Genomic DNA, 23090 nt, shown 5'->3' on the forward strand with positions numbered 1-23090 from the left:
ATTATACTATTTTTATTTTTGTTGAAACAGTTATATTTTAAAGACATTTAAGTAATAAGAAAAATAATAATATATTTACCTATATGTATACTATGCCTTGTATTATTTGTTTCTTTGTTCATACCCATATATATATATATATATATATATATATATATATATATATATTTGGTATCATTTATCTTCTGCATTAGGACTCCAGTATTTCTTGTAATGGTGATGAATTTCTTCAGTTTTTGTATACTTGAAATAGTCTTCAATTTGCCTTCATTTTAAAAATATTTTTTGGGCGCCTGGGTGGCTCAGTTGGTTAAGCGACTGCCTTCGGCTCAGGTCATGATCCTGGAGTCCCTGGATCGAGTCCCGCATCGGGCTCCCTGCTCGGCAGGGAGTCTGCTTCTCCCTCTGACCCTCCCCCCTCTCATGTGCTCTCTCTCATTCTCTCTGTCTCAAATAAATAAATAAAATCTTTAAAAAAATATTTTTTATTGATTATAGAATACTAAATTGACAGATATTCTTTTTCTTTAAGTATTTTAAAGATGTTGCTTTATTGTCTTTTCACTTCTGTTTCTAACCAGAAATTTACTCTCATTTTTTCTTTGTTCTTCTGTGCATACTGTGCCATTTTTCTCTGGCTACCTTTAAGATTCTCTATCACTGGTTTTATGCAATTTGATTTTGATGTATTTGGTGTAGTATCATTCTTGGGTTAGTTTTTTATTTTCTTCCTCTCTCTACTCCATTAGGCAAGTCCAATTACATGTATATTTTGTAACTTGAAGTTGCACTACAGTGACTGAAACTTTCTTCTTCTCCTACTGCCCTCCCCACCCTTAGGAGAGGGTCTTCTGTCTTTGTGTTATTTTTTATTGTTTTTCTTGCTATTTATTTATTCAAGTGATTTCCCATCATTGTACTTTTCATCCCAGACACTATAGTTTTCATCCTTAGAACCTTCATTTGGGTGTTTTTAATATCTATTTCTTTTCTTTATTTAATATGTTTGGTCTTTACTTTGGCTTTTTGAACAATTGGGATACAGTTGGAAAAATTATTCTATGACATCATGCAACTAGTTGGATATTTCTAAAACCTGAAATACTTCTGACTTGGTTTTGATGGATTTGTTTTTCTCTTATATGGGCTATATTCTTCTTTTCCATTGCAAATCTGGTAATGCTTCATTGGATTTCCGACACTATGAATTTTACCTCGTTGACTTTAAATTTTTTTTTTATTCCTAACAATATTTTTGAACTCTATCCTATATGGCAGTTAAACTACTTAGAAAAAGTTTGATCTTGTCAGATCTTGCTTTAAAAAATTGTTAGGTGTGAACAAAGTAGTGTTTTGTTTATGGCTAATAATTACCCACTACTAAAACAGAACCTTTATGACTCTTGTAGGCGAGGTGCAATTCCATTCTGGCTGGTGGAAACAATTGCTGTATCTAGTACTTGGTGAGCAGCAGGTGCAGTACTCCCTTATCATCTTATATGTCTAATTCCTCCAGGTATCTGCTTCCTCAGCTACTGCTAGTTAACACACATGTGTGTTGATCACATTTTTTGTTGAGTACTTGAGGGCTCCCTCCAGATTTTCAGAGTTCTCACTCTTGGCACTTCTCCAGTCTCCATGACTCTGCTATCTGACCTCTACCCACTTGTCTCACTAGATTATCACTTTTGTTTACTAAACTCAAGGAGAATACATTCCATCTTCCCCCACAACCACAAAACTTTTCACGGCAGCCTGGAAACTGTCTAGGCAATAAGCGGGGGTAATCGTAGAGCTTACCTTATTCATTGTTCTTATCTCTGGGATTACTGTGCTTTGTTGCCAGAGGTCCAGTGTTTTGCTGGACCTGTTGTTTCATATGTCTTTTCTGTTATTTTAGTTGTTTCATGTGTAATGATAAATCTGCTCTCTGTTATTCCACCATGATTTGAAGCAGAGACCTCATATCAATCAATTTCAATAATCTTTAAAAGCGACATCTGTAGTAGAAAAGTAATTTACAGAGTAAACTGATATTCTAGCCAGAACTTTAATTTTTATATTAGTGTACACATCTGTGATAGCTAATTTTATAGGTCAGTTTGACTGGGTTAAGGACTGCCCAGATAGCTGGTAAAACATTATTCCTCTATGTGTATGTGAGGGTTTTTTTTAGAAGACGTTAGTATTTGAATTAGTAGGCTGAGTAAAGAAGATCATCCTTACCATTGAGGTTAGGCATCATCTAATCTGTTGAGGGTCTGAATAGAACAAAAAGGCTGAAGAAGAGGAAATTTGCACCTTGCTTGGATTTTTCTCTCGTCCTCCAATATCTGCGCTCCTGATTCTCAGAACTTTTGAACTCAGGCTGGGACTTATATCATCTGCACCCCTGATTCTCAGGCCGTCACCTCAGACTGAATTACACCACCAACTTCCCTGGTTTTCCAGCTTACAGACAGCATTCATGGGCCTTCTTGGCCTTCATAATCATGCAGATCAATTCCTATAATAAATCTCATATATATCTACATCTCTCTATATATATCATATTGTCTCTGTTACTCTGGAGAACCCAGACTAATACAGCATCTTGATCACACCTTACTTTTGAGAAAATAAGAATTTGTGAAGAATCCTTAAGTGATGACAGGACTGATTATGCTGCAGTATTCAGTGTGATAAAAATTCTTAGAAAGTTATTGCACCAGGAAGCTGAAAAGTAAAGAAATTTGGTATGTTGTGGAATAAAAATAAAATGTACTGCAAAAAAATAGAGCAAGAAACACACACAGAGAAACTCAAATTATTTTAGGCTTTGAACCTGTTGAATCTACTGCCTTTGTTTCAAATATTCATGAATATTATGAAGGAGAGAGAGATCAAAATATAAGGACTTTCTCCAAGTCATACAGAATTTATCTTCAGAGGAAAGAAGAATGTGTTACTTTTTGGAGACTGTAGCAGGATTTAACTAACAGCACATATTCTCAGGAACTCTTTACTGTGAGAGCTCTTCTCAGAATGCTCATACCAGGCACTCTTTTATGTAACCTTTATGCGGCCCCAAGTCGATATTAGGTGTGAGACTGAAGTTAATTGAAATGACCTAAGAAAATAACAGAAAACTTTAATGTGATCCATACTAATTTTAAATTTTAACTTCTTTTTTAATTTTTTTAAATATATTTTTTAAATCAACATATAATGTATTATTTGTTTCAGGGGTACAGGTCTGTGATTCATCAGTCTTACACAATTCACAGCGTTCACCATAGCACATACCCTCCCCAGTGTCCATCCCCCAGCACCCCGTCCCTCTCATCCCCCTCCCCTCCAGCAACCCTCAGTTTGTTTCCTGAGATTAAGAGTCTCTTATGGTTTGTCTCCCTCTCTGGTTTCATCTTGTTTCATTTTTTCCTCTCTTCCCCTATGATCCTCTGCCTTGTTTCTCAAATTCCACATATCAGTAAGACCATATGATAATTGTCTTTCTCTGATTGACTTATTTCGCTTAGCATAATACCCTCTAGTTCCGTCCACGTCATTGAAAATAGAGCTACCCTATGACCCAGCAATTGCACTACTGGGTATTTACCCCAAAGATACAAATGTGATCCAAAGGGGCACGTGCACCCCAATGTTTATAGCAGCAATTTCCACAATAGCCAAACTATGGAAAGAACCTAGATGTCCATCGACAGATGAATGGATAAAGAACATGTGGTATATATATATATGTGTGTGTACGTGTGTGTGTAGGTAGAATGGAATATTATGCGGCCATCGAAATGAAACCTTGCCATTTGCAACGACGTAAATTATTACTTCTAACATATGTCCTGATGTTAGGATGGGATTTTTAAATAGTTATTTTAATATTTAGTTTTAAAAGTATTATTTAGATGGAAAGAAATTAATTTGTCATTGTCACGAATTGTCAAAGTATTGATACTTAAGAAATCATCTCACTACATATGTAAAAGCAAAACAACTACTTTAAAAAATAAAAACTAAAATTCAATAGAAAAATGACTATATAAACCACCTTTTTAAAATTTATGTGTTTCTCTGGGGATTTCAGTATATATTTTAACTTATTACAGTGACCTAAAATTTATATCATTCAAACCGTCATGCAGTATAAAATCTTTCAAATATAATTTCTGTTTCTTCCCTCTCATATCCTATAATAGTTTTGTCATGCATCATACTCTCAAATGTTGTAATCTCCCTGGTACAAAGTCACTATTTTTATGTAGGCAATCAGTTATCTTTAGAATAATGAAAAAGAGTTGCGTTTTTTTCAATTCTTATTTTTATCCTTTCTTGTGCTCTTTATTTCCTTATGTAGTTTCAGTTTGCATCTGTTTTCATACTCCTTTTGCCTTAAGAAAATTTTTTTAACATTTATTTTAGTGCAAATCTGTTGGCAGTGAACTCTTTCAGCATTTATTTCTCTGGAAACGTCTTCATTTCATTGTTATTTTTGAGCTATATATTTGATGGGTATAGAATTGTAGGTTGACTTTTCTCCTTTTTTTGTTTTGTTTTGTTTTGTTTTAACATTTTATATCATTGACTTCTGGTTCACAGAATTGCTGGCAAGCAGGTCATTGGAATGTTTGTTTTGTTTGCCTGTAGGTAATGTCCCTTTTTTTTCCTCCTGTGTCTGAATTCAAGATTATTTTCTCTTTGATTTTTAACATGTTAGATATGATTATTCTTGGTATTTTTGATTTTTCTTTTAATCCTTCTTGGGGCTTCTCTGAGTTTATTGATCTATGATTTGTTGTCTTTCAATTATGTTCAAAATTATCTGTCATCTCTTCAATTTTTTTTTTTCCTATCCCAGTCTCACTCTTTCCTTCTGGGTTTCCAATTAAATGTATTTTAGTCCATTTTATATTATCACTTAATTTTTGGATTCTCTTCATGTTTTTGTTTTGTTTTGCTTTATTTTGATTTGTATTCAAATCAAATTTGTATTATAAAATATACTGTTTCTTTCCTCAGCTCTGACTAGTTTGTTAATGAGCTTGCTGATATGATGTAATTCTTCATCTTGCTGTCATGTTTTCATTTGTTTCTAGCATTTGCATTTGACTTATTTTTCATCTCTGTAGAAATTCTCCATGTCTATGCATGGTGTCTGTTTTTTCCCCTAGATTCTTTAACAATTTAATCATTATTATTTTAAAGTATTTGCATGTGAGTTCTAACATCTATGTTATCTGAGTCTAATCCTGTTGATATCTTTATCCCTTGACAATGTTTGTTTTGTTTTGTTTTTCTTGCTTTTGTATGAGTCTCCTAATCTCTAAAGGGAGGCAGAGCATCAGGTATAAAAGAATAGTAAATCATGAAATACATATTTATGCCCAGGGCAAGGGTTGGGTTAATACATTCAGTTGTTGGCCTGGGTTGGGTTTTGCTGTGGTTGTTGTTAACCTTCAGTAAACCATATCATTAAAATTCCTCCAGTAGTAGGTTGCTACTATCTTGTGCCTACTGTGTGGCATGGAGCTCGGGAGGATACATGTCAGTGTTCTTGTGGCACAGTGTTCTTTCTTTCTCTCTCTTCTTTTTTTTTAGATTTTATTTATTTATTTGAAAGAGAGAGAGAGAGATTGAGGGAATGGGTGGGAGGAGGGGCAGAGGGAGAAGCAGACTCCCTGCAGAGCAGGGAGCCCGACACGGGCCTCGAGCCCAGGACCCTGGGATCATGACCTGAGCTGAAGGCAGATGCTTAACGACTGAGCCACCCAGGTTTCCAGCACAGTGTTCTTTCAGCATGTATGCCTGTGTCACAGAGATGCTCTCTCTTCACAGTCCAGCTACTCCTCTAGCCATAGCACACCATTGCTGTGACAAGACACAAAATCCATGTTGGAGGCAGGAGGATGATTCAGGGCACTCATAAGCCAGCCTTGGAGTCAGACTCACAAGTGAGTCATTCACAGCATTCCCTAACTCTCACTCTCAAGGGAACCAGATGATATCTTTTATCTATATTGCATTTCTGCAATAAAAAAAAAAAAAATTATCCCTCCTTCATCCTCAGTGGTAATAAGCCTCTGCATTGTATCATGGCAAGTTTCCTTCTCCACACATAAGGGGAAACAGTTTTTCTTTTCCTTTATCAGGAGCAGGGTAGCTTTGCCTGAGGCCACTGGCTGGAGGTGTTCCCACCCTCCACAGCAGTAGCACATCTCTGCATTGATTAGTTCAGTTTACTAGGCCCCAAAATATTTTTTTGTCCCTCTAATGGCACAGAAGTATTTTTTTCTATACCTCCCTGCAGAGCAGTGATCCTTTGCCTGGACTCAGAACCAGAGGAAGGGAGAGTAATGTGGGCCTTCCTGAGCTTCTGTAAAGGCTGATGTGTTTTTTTTTTTCTACTATCCCTCTGACACAGTGGACTTTTGTTGGGTTCATGGTATCAGATAATTTCCTGCCGTTTTCTCATCAACTTATGGTATTTGATTCCTGGGAGAGAGGCAAATGCTCATATAATTACCTATTTTGTGTCTTCATTTTTCTTATTTCAATAATGTTAGTTGAATTGGATCATTATTTTCAATTTAAGCTTCTCACAACTCTGACATTATTTTTCTTAAGTCCCAGTTTGGTATTTCAGCAGCAAATCAGGTACAGATAGTCATCATTTATGTGAATAAACTGTTTTGATTGAGACTAAAAGTGCCAGTATATTTGGGATATTAACCTTAGCACCATATGGTGCTGGTTCAAAATGTAAAATTCTCTCTAGACTGAACAAAAAATGGCTCTTCAAACTATTGTCCCCCTTCAACAAAACACCACTCTTAATGCTTATGATCTCATGTCTAGATTATTATAATAATTACATACCTGATCTTCCCCATTTCATGTTCTCTCCCTTCACGATATTTTCTTAAAAATTGCTTTGACTGATTAGTCTCTCCTAAACGGTGATAGACTCTATATTTTTCTCAAAAACTCATCAGGGTCAACCTTTAGATTTTTCCAACCTTTTCAAATCCCAGGTGAGTAGAAAGATTCCCTGTAATTTCTTCTGATGCCACAAGGCCTTACAACATTTTTCTATCCTTTTTCTCAAGTTCACTTATGAATTCTGATATTAAAACATTCATGTATAGTTTTTTTTTACTCTGAGTATAGAATACTTTCAATTTGGGCATAGTAGTGCTCTAATGTGAAAATAAATTTTTCTAGAGGCAGGTAAGTATATATATCTTTTGTGTTCATTCATGGGCTAGCATGAGGAGAACAGTGTCATCATTATTACAACCCAATTATTCTGCCTGTACTAAAACAATGGTAAGTATTTATTGAAAAATTACTATATGCCAGGGACTATGATTCATTTGATATACATCATATTTTAAGAGCTGAATATCTAGGTACTATTATTACCCTTGTATTATAAAGAAGGGTATGGAATCATAGAAATATTGAGTAGTTTTCCCAAATACCATAGGATTTTTGGAATTCTGAAATTCACACTATGCTGGACATATGACGATAGGAAAATCAATACCCGCTAAATGTACATCATAGATGTTAGGAGGCCTCTGAGTTGCTAGGCTCAAATTCAATCCAGCTTTGAGGTTATGGTTAATGTGGGCTAAAATTTTCTATCATATACTTCAACTTATATGCTTTATTTAACATGACACTGGGATTTCAAGTCAGCTTAAACACTTCAGCAAATTAATTTATTCATGATTCTAAATTTATCTTGAAGATACAAATGTTAATACCTCTAATTTTAATTAGATTAGCAGAAAATAATTATGTTTAGTTACAATAACAGAAAGCATCATTCTCTCTCTCTCTCTCTTTTTCTTTATTTTTCTAGGTTACTTAGAATCCTGTAGCTATGAGACATTTTTGGAGCTCAGCAAATGTATCCATCATGAAAATTAAATATCAGAGGAACTGCTTCATCTAGGATGAAATATTTTGTTATTGTGATTTAGGTTAAATAGCTAACTACAGTTTATAGAGGTTTTATACTGATACATAGGCACTAGAGGGGGAAAGGGTTCCACTGAGAATCTCTGCTATCCAGTCAGGAATCTCAACCACCTTTATTCGTGGGAGCCCTGGGAGCTTGGCCATACACAGATCTATCTGAAAGAAGTTGTGAAGCTTTGGGAAAGATGCTTAAGGCCCTTCAGTGTTTCTGTATTTTCCCCAGACATTTTCCTCCAGAAGGGTATTAAACTTCATAAATGTGTTTCACTTGAAGAAACCAAATATGAAGATCTTCCTGTAATAATTTTTTAAGAGCAAAGCTTTATTCCATGTTAATTTACTTAGCTAACACTGAGGCTAACATTGCATACCCAACACATTTTTTCTTAATCCTGTAAAGGTAGGTGATATAATTTATGGAGAACCAGTTGCCTCTTGAGTAGCTTAGAAAGAACTTGAAATGGCTCTAGAAGAAGATTTTTGATCTTGTAAAATTCTGTGCTATTAACTCAAATTTGTATAGCATCTCATTAAACATAAATAAAGTTTAGATGATTGGTTTGAAGGGCTGAAATCCTATTAAGAAAAAAAAATTCTATCAGATAAGGAGATCAGGTCAGTATTATTTGAATTGCATTGTATTAATGCAATTAATAGTAGGTAAAAAGTTTTTTTTTCCTTTAATATTTTACTTATATGACATAGGCTATATGATAAGGCAACGTTGGTCCACTTAATAGTATTTTTTCACACTTCAGTTACTAGAAATAAGACTACAGTAATAAAGGGGCTCCTGGGTGGCTCAGTCAGTTAAATGTCTGCCTTCAGCTCGGGTCATGATCCCAGAGTCCTGGGATCGAGCCGCACATCAGGCTCCCTGCCTGGAGTCTGTTTCTCCCTCTGCCCTTCACCCTGCTCATGCTCTCTGTCTCGCTCTTGCTCTCTCTCAAATAAATAAATAAAATCTTTTTAAAAAAATACAGTAATAAGGATAAACAAAATTGTCCAGTTTTATAAATTTTTATAAATTTTTCCTAACAAATCTGATTGAAAAATGTCAACTGTTTATAGGTTTTTTTTGGTCACTCTACATTGGGAAGTCTTGGACTGCCTTATCTGAAATTATGACTCTTGAATTATTAAATGTCTAAAAACATTAAGATATTATCACCAAACTCTATAAAATATATTCTACGTCTATGCTGGGTTTGCATTTTTTATTCTGGTAAAATAGACATAATATAAAATTTACTTTTTAAACCATGTTTAAGTTCTGTAACATTAACTCTATTCACACTGTTGTGAAACCATCACCACCATCCATCTCTAAAACATTTTTCTTCTGCAACTAAAACTGTTGCCCATTAAATACTAACTCCATTCTTCCTTTCCCCTAGCTCCTGATAACCACCATACTGCTTTCTGACTCTATGAATGTGACTACTCTAAGTAACTCATATAAGTGGAATAATACAGTATTTTTGTCTTTTTGTGACTAGTTTATTTCACTTAGCATAATGTTGTCAGGGTTCATCTACACTGCAGTATTTGTCAGAATTTTCCTTCTTTTTAAGGCTGAATAATATTCCATTATATGTATATAACACATTTTGTTTATCCATTTATTTGCCCAAAGACACTTGGATTGCTTACCTCCCCTCTGGTAACCCTTTGGTTATTGTGAATAATACTGCTATGAACATGAGTGTGCAAATATCTGTTCAACTCCTTGATTTCATTTATTTTGGAGATATTTATATTTTTGGTACAAAGTAAAATACAGTGTTATTGTGCTTTTTAAATTTTAAGATAGCAAAACATTAGAAAGTAGGTTCTAGGGGAAAAAAGGAGGAATTGAAACACAAGTCAATAATCAGTGTAAGAGAAATTCAAAGGAGGAAATTAAGAATGAGAATATCAACATAGACTTAAAAGTGGTTACAGCAATATATAGGTAATTTTCATAAGTAATGAAATACTTTCATAAGTACTTATGAAATACAAGCTACTTCGAGCTTGTATTTATATTCTTTTATTATTCCAGTTTTCTAAAAGTATAGGCAATCTCAGAGTTTTGTAATGTTGTTAAATACACTGAAATGTGACTTGTATGTGTATACATTGACCTTATAATCATGTTGAGTGGTATTGAATGAGATTATAACTTAATATATGATACAGAGTCAGTATCCTAGACTTAGAAAAAAAAATATATAAATGTAAATATTTAATTTTGAAGTTCAATTATATTATCCAATTAAATTGTCTGTTAAAACTATCTGGCAATGAATAATAAGAAAAAAATGAAAAAACAATAACATTTATAATAATACCAAAATATGTAGTACTTAAGAATAAATCAGAAAGGGACGCTGGGTGGCTCAGTCGGTTAAGCGGCTGCCTTTGGCTCAAGTCTTGATCCCAGGGTCCTGGGATCGAGCCCCGCATCGGGCTCCCTGTTCAGCAGAGAGCCTGCTTCTCCCTTTCCTTCTGCCTGCCGCTCTGCCTAGTTGTGCTATCTCTCTGTCAAATAAATAAATTAAAAAAAAAAGAATAAATCAGAAAAAAGATGGAGAATATCTGTACACTAAAAACTACAAAATATTGCTAAGAGAAATTAAAAATGATTTATTTATTTATTTTTAATATTATTGTTTTTATTTAAATTCCACTTAGTTAACGTACAGTGTTACATTAGTTTTAGGTATAGAATATAGTGATTCTATACTTATGTACAACAATCGGTGCTCATCACAACAAGTGCACTCCTTAATCCCCATCACCTATTTCACCCATCCCCCATTCACCTCCCCTCTGGTAACTATCAGATTGTTCTCTATGGTTGAGAGTCTATTTCTCGGTTTGCCTCTCTCTTTTTTTTTTCTCTTTGCTCATTTGTTTGGTTTCTTAAACTCCACATATGAGTGAAATCATATGGTTTTGTCTTTCTCTGACTGACTTATTTTGCAAAAAATAAAAAGGAACAGCATAAAAAGACCAGAAATAGATTCTGTGTATGGACACTTATTTTGCTTAGCCTAATACTCTCTAGCTCTACTCATGTTGTTGCAAATGGTGAAATTTCATTCTTTTTATGGTTGAATAATATTCCATTGTATATATCTATAATTTCTATTTATTTTTTTTTAATTTATTTTTTAATTTTTAAATTTTATAATTTAATGGCAGCTTATATATAAAGCTCTTCTTTATCCATTCATCAGTCGATGGACACTTGGGCTCTTTCCATAATTTGTAGTTAATTCTGTTACAAACATCAGGGTGTATGTATCCCTTCAAATTAGTATTTTTGTATTCTTTGGGTAAATACCTAGTAGTGCAATTGCTGGATCATAGGGTAGTTCTATTTTTAAATTTTTGAGGCGCTTCCAGAATGTTTTCCAGAGTGTCTCTACCAGTTTGCACTCCCACCAGCAGTGCAAGAGGGTTCCTCTTTCTCCACATCCTTACCAATACCTGTTGTTTCTTGTGTTTTTGATTTTAACCATTCTGACAGGTGTGAGGTGATATCTCATTGTCATTTTGATGTATATTTCCCTGATGATGAGTGATGTTGAGCATCTTTATATGTGTCTGTTGGCAATCTCTCTGTCTCCTTTGGAAAAAAAGCTTATTCATGTCTTCTGCCCATTTTTAATAGGATTATTCATTTTTGGGGTATTGAGCTTTATAAATCCTTTATATATTTTAGATACTAGCCCTTTATCACATATGTCATTTGCAAATCTCTTCTCCCATTCCATAGGTTGCCTTTTAGTTTTGTTGATTGCTCCCTTCATTGTACAGAAGCTTTTTATTTCGATGAAGCCCCAATAGTTTATTTTTGCTTTTTTCCCCTTGACTCAGGGGACATATCTAGAAAGAAGTTGCTACAGCTGGTATCAGAGAGGTTGCTAACTGTGTTCTCCTTTAGGATTTTTATGGTTTTCTGACTCACAGTTAGGTCTTTCATCCATTTTGAATTTATTTGTGTGTGTGGTATAAAAAAGTTGTCCAATTTCTTCTTTTGTAATTTGCCAGTTTTCCCAACACTATTTGTTGAAGAGACTCTCTTTTCCCACTGGATATTCTTTCCTGCTTTGTTGAAAATTAATTGGCCATATAGTTGTGGGTTCATTTCTGGGTTTTCTATTCTGCTCCTTTGATCTATTTGTCTATTTTTGTGCCAGTACCATCTATCTTGATCACTACAGCTTTGTAATATAACTTGCTGTCCAGAATGGTGATGCCTTCAGCTTTGCTTTTCTTTTTCAAGGTTGCTTTGGTTATTTGAGGTCTTTTGTGGTTTCATACAAATTTTAGGATTGTTTGTTCTAGCTCTGTGAAAAATGCTCTTGGTATTTTGATAGGGATTGCATTAAATGTGTAAATTGCTTTGGGTAGTACAGACATTTTAACAATATTTGTCTGTCTAATCCATTAGCATGGAATGTTTTTCATTTCTTCATGTAATCTTCAATTTCTTTCATCAGTGTTTTATAGTTTTCAGCGTACAGGTCTTTCACCTCTTTGGTTAGCTTTATTCCTAGGTAACTTACTGTTTTGGGGGCAATTGTAAATGGGTTTTGTTCCTTAATTTCTCTTTCTCCTGCTTCATTACTGGTGTATAGAAATGCAACAGATTTCTGTACATTGATTTTATATCCTGTGACATTACTGAATTCTTGTATCAGTTCTAGCAGTTTTTTGTGGAGTCTTTCAGGTTTTCTATAAAGAGTCATCTATCTGCAAATAATGAAGTTTGACTTCTTCCTTGCTGATCTGGATGCCTTTTATTTCTTTTTGTTGTCTGATTGCTGAGGCTAGGACTTCTAGTACATGTTAAATAACAATGGTGGGAATGGACATCCTTGTCTTATTCCTTACTATAGAGGAAAAGCTCTAAGTTTTTCCCCATTGAACATCATATTAGCTGTGGGTTTTTCTTTTTCTTTTTTAAAATATTTTATTTATTTGAGAGAAAGAGAGAGAGAGCACAAGCAGGGGGAGGGGCAGAAGGAGAGGGAGAAACAGACTCCCCACTGAACAGGGAGCCTGGCACGGGACTTGATTCCAGGACCGTGGGATCATGACCTGAGCTGAAGGCAGACACCTAACCGACTGAGCCACCCAGGCACCTAGCTGTGGGTTTTTCATATAAGGCCTTTATTGTGTTGAAATATGTTCTCTCTAAACCTACTTTTTGAGGCTTTTTATCATGAATGGATATTGTACTTTATCAAATGCTTTATTTTCTGACCACAATGCTATGAAACTAGAAGTCAGCCATAAGAAAAAATTTGAAAAGACCACAAATACATGGGGGTTAAACAGTATCCTATTAAACAATGAGTGTGAGTCAACCAGGAAATCAAGGAAGAAATGAAAAAAAATGGAAACAAATGAAAATGAAAACACAACAGTTCAAGACCTTTCAGACACATTAGTAGTGGTCTTAAGAGGGTCGTATATAGCTATACAGGCCTACCTTAGGAAGCAAAATAAATCTCAAGTAACCTTATACTGAAAGGAGCTAGAAATGGAGCAATAAATGAACCCTATAACCAGCAGGAAGATGGAGATAATAAAGATTAGAGCAGAAATAAATGATATGGAAACTAAAACAAAACAAAATAATAGAACAGATCAATGAAACTAAGAGCTTGTTCTTTGAAAAAAAAATAAAATTGATACACCTCTAGCTAGACTTATGAAAAAAAAAAAAGAGAAAGGACCCAAATAAATAAAAGCACAAATGGGAGAGGAGAAATAACAACCAGTGACACAGAAATACAATTATAAGAGAACATTGTGAAAAACTGTATGCCAACAAATTGGACAACCTGGAAGAAATGAATAAATTCCTAGAAACATAAAACTACCAAAACTGAATCAGGAAGAGATAAAAAACTTGAAATTACCAGTTACCAGCAAAGAAATTGAATCAGTAATCAAAAAACTAACAAACAGAATTGCAGGCCAAATGGTTTCACAGGGGAATTCTACTAAACATGTAAAGAAGAGTTAATACCTATTCTTCTCAGACTTTTTTTTTTTTTAAGATTTTATTTATTTATTTGACAGAGAGACACAGCAAGAGAGGGAATACAAGGAGGGGGAGTGGGAGAGGGAGAAGCAGGCTTCCCGCTGAGCAGGGAGCCCGATGCGGGGCTCGATCCCAGGACCCTGGGATCACGACCTGAGCCGAAGGCAGACACTGAACGACTGAGCCACCCAGGCGCCCCTCTTCTCAGACTATTACAAAAAATAGAAAAAGAAAGAAAACTTCCAACCTCATTCTGTGATGCCAGTACAACCCTCATACCAAAACGAGATCAATACTCCACTGAAAAACAGAACTACAGGGCTATGTCCCTGACGAACATGGATGCAAAAAATTCTCAACAAAATACTAGCAAAGTAATACATTAAAAAAAAAAAAATCATTCACCACGATCAAGTGGGATTTATTCCTGGGTTGCCAGGGTGGTTCAATATTTGCAAATCAATCAACATCATACACCACATCAATATAAGAAAGGATAAAAACCATATGATCATTTAGTTGGTTTTCTTTGTTTTTGTTTGTTTTGTTTTGTTTAGAAATAAAGTTATTCTGAAATTCACATAAGAATGCAAAGGACCTAGAATGCCAAATCACTTTGAAAGAGATCCACCAAATGTAGAGAGAACTAACACTGCCTGGTTTCAAGACTTAGAAAGTTACAGCAATCAAGATGGCACAGTACTAGTGTAAAGACAGACAAAAAGAACAGCATAAAAAGACCAGAAATAGATTCTGTGAATGGACACTTATTTTTCAACAAAGTTTCAAAGACAATTCATGGCATATGGATAATATTTTAACCAAATAATGCTTAATCAATTAGATATCCATATGCAAATTATTGAGAGGGGATTGCCAAGGGGAACTAGGAAGTTTTTGGGGTGATGGACATGTTCTGTTTGTGGAGTGATTATTTAATGGAAATATACAAATGTCAATTTTCATCTGTACACTTGGCATATGTGCAATGTGTTATATGTTAATTATACATAAATAAAACTATGAAAATGTCCTCAAGATATACACTTAATATACATTTTACTGTGTATAAATGAAAACTTCATACATAAGAAACAATAAAAATATAATTTATAAAGCTAAAAGATAAATACAGGCAAAAGATGTTACCACCAAGATGTTTCTTCAGTGCATGCTAAGCTCCTTAACTATCAAGGGTTATTCATACGTGTAGAAGTAGTAGAAAAGAAAAAGATTTTTGTCAGGTAGACAAGCAAATGATTTCTATATTGTGGACAGATAAACTCCAAAGATTATGCTTCTGGTCCTATTGCACAGGAACTATGTTTGTAACAATGTAATTATAACATTGGCTATAAACAATCAGCTTCTTAAATCTTCAATGGAATGGTTTTAACATGTTACTGGAAGCATCATTACTTAGTTAAATACTATTTTTTATATGTGCTTATTTTATATTTCCATCAGAGTCATAAATTTTACATTTTGTAAAGTGATATTTTAACAAATAAAATAATTAATACCTGGTATTTAAGATTTATAATGTTTCAATGGCAGGGTAACGCCTCATCTACATTTTAATTCAAATTTTGTTAAGGATAGCAAATATAAAGTGAATTATATTAATAATAAAGAAAGCATGACTCTTGAAAAATGTTAAAAACTGGGCCAGAGTCATGTTATGTTTCTTTTGTGTAAAATGTCTAATTTAAGGGATATTTCTTTGAATTTTATTTGAATCTGTGGCATAATGAATAGTATCTTATACTTGAGAAACAAGTACATCCTCAAAAAGTATTGTAATAAAAATGCCAATATGTATGGATCTATTATTTTGTCTGAATTTTGATCAGCATGAGAAACAATAATACTTTCATATCATTTTGTTATACTGCCAAATTGCAATGCAATAACATTCACTTTACACTTTTGGAAAACCAATTTCACATTTCCAGCTTCCAGCAGGTTTTCTGTTATGACTTCAACTACAATATCTTACCAAAAGCTGCAGTCCTTACAACTTAAAAACTATGCATTCTTTTCTTTAGACAGATTTTTTGAAGTGCAAGTTAAATCCACTTTGTCATATATTTTTTTAAGATTTTATTTATTTATTTGACACAGAGAGAGAGAGAGAGCAAGAGAGCACAAGCAGGGGGGTAGCAGCAGAGGGAGAGGGAGAAGAAGGCTTCCCGCAGAGCAGGGAGCCCGATGAGGGGCTCGATCCCAGGACCCTGGGATCATGACCTGAGCCTAAGGCAGACACTTAACGGACTGAGCCACCCAGGTGCTCCCCACTTTGTCGTGTTTTAACAAGGACCTTTAGCCTTATGCATTTACTGTTAAAAGGCAATGTTACATTGAATTAGTCTACTCTTGGGCGCCTAGATGACTCAGTCCATTGAGCATCTAATTTTTGGTTTTGGGCTCACATGGTGATCTTAGGGTCAGGGGATGGAGCCCCTCCTCTGGCTCCGAGCTCAGTTGGGAGTCTATTTCTCCCCTCCCTTTCTCTCAGCCCTATCCCCGCTCATTCTCTCAAATAAACAAAACAAAATCTTAAAAAAAAAATAAATTAGTCTACTCTCACATGTCACATAATGGAAGAAACAACTACATGTGTCAAATCTGTAACAACTACAAAGTAGTCTACAATTTATTCAATCTTTAATTTTGTGTAGTCTATAATAGAAAGAAAAATATGAAATAAAATATGAAATAGAAAATAGAAAGAAAATATGTCTCCACCTTGGAACAGAGTAGGAGAAAGTAAATCACTTCTTTTTTTTTTTAATTTTTTATTGTTATGTTAATCACCATACATTACATCATTAATTTTTGATGTAGTGTTCCACGATTCATTGTTTGTGCATAAGACCCAGTGCTCCATGCAGAACGTGCCTTCTTTAACACCCAACACCAGGCCAACCCACTCTCCCACCCTCCTCCCCTCTAGAACCCCCAGTCTGTTTTTCAGAGTCCATAGTCTCTCATGGTTTGTCTACCCCTCCGATTCCCCCCCCTTCATTCTTCCCCTCCTGCTATCTTCTTCTTTTTTTTTTTTCTTAACATATAATGTATTATTTGTTTCAGAGGTACAGATCTGTGATTCAACAGTCTTGCACAATTCACAGCGCTCACCATAGCACATACCCTCCCCAGTGTCTATCACCCAGCCATCCCATCACTTCTGAAATTTCTAACCATAAGATGGCCCATATACAGTAATTTTTGTGCCACTTCATGCTATTTCATCTGAAAAATCTCGAGAAAAAAAATATTAGGGCACCTGGGTGGCTCACAGGGTCTGCTTGAGATTCTCTCTCTTCCTCTGCCCCTCCCCCGCTCATGTGCGTGTAAGTGCTCTCGCTCTCCTTCAAATAAATAAATAAATCTTGAAAAAAAATATTAAAGTACTTGCAGTTTGGTAGTGCTTCCAGAAGGATTATTAGCAGAAAATCTTAAGTTCTTTGTGGAGAAACTTAACTTCCACCCAGTCCTAAAAGAATTCCTGTGGATAACCTTAAAGAAGACAACAGATCATAGTTAAAACAGCAACAACAACAACAATTTAGCATAAAAGAATCATACAACAAATATTAACATGATATATTGGAAAAAAATCCACAAAGACTTTAAGAGAGGAGATTTATCAGACACTAGATATGAAAAAATGTGTTTATTCAAAAATAAAAACTTGAAAACATAAGCAGGTACAAGAGTCCATAAAGAATGACCAAGAAGATCTGAAATTAAGAAAATAGAGATTCTTTACAAAAAAAAAAGAAAAATAAGATTCTTGATCTAAAAAATATAATTACTGTAAGTGAAAACACAATACAGAATTTTGCTTCCAAGTAGGATATAGTATATCATAGCATGCCAACATTCCAACTGAAACAACTAAAAAAAGTGAGATGAAGTTACAAAAATCATATCATAGTCCTTAGGGAGCTATGGCACCAAGAAGAACTAAATGATTTTAAAATATCAGAGAGAGGAAAAACTTCTAAAATGATCTATTATTTCTGTGTACTTTTTCCCCTTGGACATATGCTAATTTCAGGCATCATCTGAAATTTGGTTTTGGCTTGGGAAGACCCCTGATTGATGGGCTTAAGAAAAACCAGCACTGTGGGGGTTGCAAGTGACTAGCTGCAAATTGTAAAGATGTAGCCACTTTCCTCAAGGGTCATTTGTTCGGTTGTGGATCCACATGGGAGGCCAGAAAGCTAAGCGAGATAAATAGGAAAGGCAGAATGAAATCTCCTACGGTCCCCTGAGGTTTATATAAGCAAACACCAGCCTGAGAGAGGTACCCTGTTTCCAGCACATAGCTGTTTTTTTTCACTCAAGAAATCTGTCACGTTTTGAAATTGAGTGGTCAGGAGTCTGGAGAATTAGAGAAAACATTTGAAGGGCAAATTGTTTTGTTGTGGTGGTTATTTTAAAGGGAGGGCACAAATTGAATTTCTCATAGTTTTTAGGGCTAAGAAGAGACAACTCTGTGAATTTTTAATGAAAATCTAGGAGATTCACATACCAGAAAAAAGGACTAAAGCAGTTCACTAGTTTTCCTAAAACTGCAAACAAAACAGAACAAAACCCATTAAGTGTTTTGAGATTACCAGTTCCTTGTTGTTTTAATATATGTACAGACAAACCTTCTTAGTAAATGATTATGTGGTCAAGGGAGTCTTCTGCATGTAAAGTCCCACCATACAACCTAACATAATTAGACATATGAAGAGGCAAGTAATCATTACTGAAAAGTAAAAGGAAATATAAACAATAGAAGCAACTCCACAGAGGCACCTGGGTGGCATAATCAGTTAAGCATCCAACTCTTAGTTTCAGCTCAGGTCGTGATCTCAGGGCCCTGACCTTAAGGTCATGAGATAGGGCATCAGACACTGCGCTCAGTGTGGAGCCTGATTGAGATTCTCTCCCTCTGCCCCTCCCCCCCACACTTTCTTTCTCTCTTTCTCTCTCTAAAATAAATAAATCTTTAAAAAAAAAAAAGCAGATCTACAAATGACTTAGAGGTTGTATATAGAAGATAGACTTTAAAATAACTTTGGGGGTGCCTGGTGGCTCAGATAGTTAAGTGTCTGCCTTTGGCTCAGGTCGTGATCTCCATCCAGGTCCTGGGATCAAGTCCCATGTCAGGCTCCCAGCTCACTGGGGAGCCTGCTTCTCCCTCTCCCTCTGCCTCTCCTCTACTGTGCTTCCTCTTTCTGTCTAGTGAATAAATAAAAATATTAAAAAAATAAATAAAATAACTTGGATATGTTCTTGAAAATATAGAAAAATGGACAAATTAGATGAATATGTAGATCAATTCAAAAGGGAATTTAACTTCATAAAAATAATCAAATAGATAATTTTGAAAAAGAGGTAGAGAATTGTATCAGATCAGGGTGGATTAACAGATATTGTACTTAACCTCCTACTCTAAACAATAAGAAAATTGGAGAAATGAGTTTCCAGCATTGGACAGCTGAAAAGCTAGGACAGGAATCACCCAACTTCTGCTAAGAGGCACTTTCCGGACTTCAGCACAAGGAGGGAGGATGCAAGTAGTGCATGGTAATTTCATTGAGTTTAAGAGACAGTTTGGAGTTTGGTAAGGTACAGATAGCTGGATTTTTAGGGAAAATAATATAAATAAGAAAGAGGTACTTAGAGAAAAAAGGCCAGAAATCTACATAGATGGCTCTTGAGAATGTTACTAAGTGTATGAGGCATAGGGAGAAACGTCATGTAGCTTCACAAAGAGCTACAGGGCTGGGAGGGGTGTAAACTGAACAACATGGGAACTGTTCACAGAGCTGAGAATCTTTTGTGTTCTAATCAACACTAAAAATATGGTTGAACTAAGAACTACAAATCCAAGGATATTTATTATCCGGGGCAATTTCACACATGCTTAAATGGACTGCAGATAATAAAATGTACAGAGAAATTTAAAAAGATACATTAAAACAAGTCCCGTTAATCTCCCCTTCAGAATATGTGGAAATATAAACAGGGACTTTGTCTTATTTCCTTTCTGAATCATCAATAACTTCAATATTGCCTTGTGCATATCTATCACTTAGAAATTATCTGTTGTATGAAGCAAAAATTACTGTGTTATTTGATATGTGTATTCAGCTATGTCCAGTAGTATTATGGACTGTCATTCTTAGTCTCCATTACCAACTTCCTTAAAGGATGCTAAACTTCCTTAATAAAAAAATTTTTTTCAGAAAAATTAAGTGACTTACCCAGGTCACACAGACATTAACTGCAAACCACGGTTCATATTCATGGCTTCTGAAACCTTATCTAGAAACATTTTACTACATCATGCTTTCAGGCTAGATTACATTACGTGTACATTGATCAATGAGCAAATCTAAACCATTGGTTCCCTGAACAAAGAAATCCAAATCAAAATGGTACTTTTTAGCATATTAATATGGTCATTCAGGGGGCTCCTGGGTGGCTCAGTCAGTTGAGCATGTGGCTCTTGCTTTCTCCTCAGGTCATGGTTTCATGAGCCATGATTAGGAGCCGCCTACCCCCCTCCCCCGCCATGGGCTCGGGCTCAGGCTCAGCATGTAGTCGGTTCAGGAATTCTTTCTCCGCCCCTCCCCCACCCCTCGCGTGCGCACACACATGTGCGTGCACCCTCTTTAAAATAAATAAATCTTCAAAATATATATGGTCATTCAGGAATACATGAAAAGCCTATTCTAAATTCTGAATATAAGTGTATGTGATGATGTTTAGTTAAAACTCTTGCATTTTCCATATATCCTGAAAAAGATAAACTTGTAATTTACTTCTCGTCTTGTATGTATAAATGTGTATGTTTCATTATTAAGTTAGCAAAATTTGTTTGCGGATTTTTACATGATGGGCACTTTTGCTTTTTCACATCATAAGTAAGTTATTATTGATAATCTCTTCTAATTATGACAACTGATTTTTTTCTATTTGTTTATTAGGAACATACCATATGCGATAACTTTAATTTTAAAAATTAAATATGTGTGTGTAAATTTTGTTCAGCACATTATTACAATGGTGTCCTAATAAATGGAATTTTTCATTTTAAATAGTTAAATTCAAATACTTTAAAAAATATTTATACTGTCTATAAAAAAAAAAGACAAACTAAGTATCTAAGCATTTTATTAGCTACCTTTAAACAAATTATATAATTATAAATTGAGAAACACCATGTGTATTACTGCAAAAATGATCTTAAGAAATACGGACACATCGATAAACTAGGAGAGAAGGTTGAACACAGTTGACATAACAGCTATCTCTGAAGGTTATTGATGTCCAAAGTAGTTGTTTTAGGCACTTCTGTTTTCTTTCCACAATGATACCATCTCCGGTTTACTGCCAAAATATCTTGAGATGTTCTTTTCTCTCCACTCATTTCTTTTTCTTCTTTCTAACCTTATGTACATCAACACTATCTTCTTTTTACATTGTCTACGTAACATTGCTATGTTGCTCACCTGAATTATTGCAATAAATGCCAGCATTTTTTTGGCTTCTAATGTTTAATAATTTGTTATCTGCACAACTGCAAGAGTTAACTTTTTAAATTTTATGTTTTTTGATTGTACACATCTTTCAATAGTTTTTTTTTTTTTCTCATTAAACTTTTAATAGGTCTCAAAATTCTGTGACAGATTTTTGGTCAAGTTGTTTCCATTAAAAAGTACTGGTTTTAAAACATAACTTAAAACTGCCACAACATCTTTCAATAGTCTTACTCTCCCTATTGATAAGAAGTCCAAACTTCTGGGTCAGGCAAATCAGGTGCATCAGATGTTATTTCTGCCTACCATCCTATTATACTCTTTATTTATTACAATTAGTTTACCCTTACTTTACAGTTTTCCTGGATTTCTTAGAGTAGTTTATTTTATCCCTCAAGGTGTAATTTTCAGGCAAGCATAAAAATTAGTGACCTGATGTGCTTCTCTGTATTTTTCTCTCCACTGTACTGAGTGTAATTCAAGGCTAACAAGATATATTGTTTATTTATTTATACCCAAATGTATTTAATGAATAGTCTATAGTAAGTGCTCAGTAAAAACTTTTTTCAATTAAATAATTAACATGAGAATATATATGCACTAAAGGTTGAGTGTGTACACATAATATACATGTGTTAAAGTTATTTTCACCTAATTTTTAAAATTAAAAGGCATAAAGAGCAAAGTTAAAGCTGAATAAATTTGCCAAAGTAAATTCTATTATTTTCATCAGTGAAATTACTTCACAAGACATTGAACTGAAACAATAGTAATTTTTCAAATTATCTCACCAATTTACAAAGTCACTAAGTTTTGAAAAGCCATGCAAATCACATGATTAGGCACTATTGATTTTTCAAAGTTTTGCCAAAATAAAGTATTGTTAACATCTTCACTATATCAACCAACATTCTCACTATAATACTAGAATTCATAATTCTCCTTAGAGCATTACATATTCAGAAACTATAAACATGCCACCAATTATGCACATAATATGTAGTGAAGAAAGCTCATTTCCTCATCCTTAACAAGTGATTCAGCAAAGGATCAATTATTCCAAGCAATTTCAAGATTATAACCAGCCCTAATGTCCCTAAAATGAAGTATATTGGAAATTCAGCAACATTTAATTTGAAGATGAAACAATTTAACTGAAAATTTTCTGACTTCTGTGTCTTTCAACAGTTCTAACAGTAAATTAAGAAACTTTGTTTTCTCATAAGAATAATACTGGGGGAAAAAAGGAAAAAAATATTCTGATCAATTCAACAGGAGAGAATTTTGATCATGTCTTTCTCATTTTATACAAGTTCTCTGAACTGGAAATGTCCTGTCTTCCTACTTACAAAAGTATTACAAATGCTTAATTAAGATGAAATAACCAAATTACATAGTTGTCCTTCAAGAATTTTTACATTTTATGTAATATATTTTCAGAGATTAAATAAATACATACATTTTAAATATAAATACTTCTGTGAATCTCCTCTATAACACTATCTTATAGATTT

The sequence above is a fragment of the Mirounga leonina genome, unplaced genomic scaffold, assembly GCF_011800145.1.
Source record: "Mirounga leonina isolate KUSES-001 unplaced genomic scaffold, KU_Mleo_1.0 Mir_170, whole genome shotgun sequence".
NCBI classification, from domain to species: domain Eukaryota; kingdom Metazoa; phylum Chordata; class Mammalia; order Carnivora; family Phocidae; genus Mirounga; species Mirounga leonina.